The sequence below is a fragment of the Aplysia californica genome, unplaced genomic scaffold, assembly GCF_000002075.1.
Source record: "Aplysia californica isolate F4 #8 unplaced genomic scaffold, AplCal3.0 scaffold00700, whole genome shotgun sequence".
Classification (NCBI taxonomy): domain Eukaryota; kingdom Metazoa; phylum Mollusca; class Gastropoda; order Aplysiida; family Aplysiidae; genus Aplysia; species Aplysia californica.
This window is the reverse complement of record NW_004797970.1, coordinates 175,863-176,758: the sequence shown is the minus strand read 5'-3', so window position 1 is coordinate 176,758 and position 896 is coordinate 175,863.

Below are 896 nucleotides of genomic sequence, written 5' to 3'. Positions count from 1 at the left end.
GGGGTGCATCTCCACGTTCAACAATGGTCCCAAATCAAATGACGTAACTTGCTCACAAGAACTGATCGAAGCATTGGTGAAAACAGCACTGCTGATCAGCAACTTCGTGCAATCTAACTCGTTATTTTTTCATGTATTGTATGAATCCGGCCTGTCAAGGATGTGTTGCCTTTAGGCCTAGCTATAGCGCGGCTTTCCTCTCCGGTATGCTGTAGCCTAGTATACCCACGACGCATTGCGAAACACGTGTTTCGAAAATAAAATCTCTATCTGTGGTGAGTACAAAACGGGGCCATGTTCCGACCACTGCTTTTGTGAGTGTTTTATATAGGTTGGATAAAGATTTGGTGTCAGCAAACAATTTTTTCTTCTTTTTTTTTTTTTTTTAAAAAAGTGGACGCTAGCCTGATAACAATCTTAAATGTACTTTGTGGTTGTTGCACAATACAATGCGCCTACGTGTAGAAAGAAAATTGTAGTGGTTGGTTGGCAGATGCTCTGCTCTGGTGTGGTTTACTCCTCCAATCCTATCAAACATTTATATATTATGGTCCTTATCCCTCCTCTTTCTTTAATTTGTGTGTTACTATCTAGTAACACCGCTAATATCATAATCCTCGGCATTTATAAAACCTTATTGTGTTGCAAGTGCCATAAAACTCTTACTAAAAAATATTAGTCTCCGAGCAAGAGCAGTGTGATACAGTAGCTGAAGGATATGAAGTCGCAGAAGCACGTTTGATTTACACTGTAGATTCGAGTTCAATGAATTGATTATGATAAATATTGCAGTAGACCCCCCCCCCTCCTCCCTGCTCAGGGGTTGGGTGTATATATGTGTGTATGCGTGTGTGTGTGTGTGTGTGTGTGTGTGTATGTGTGTGTGTGTGTGTGTG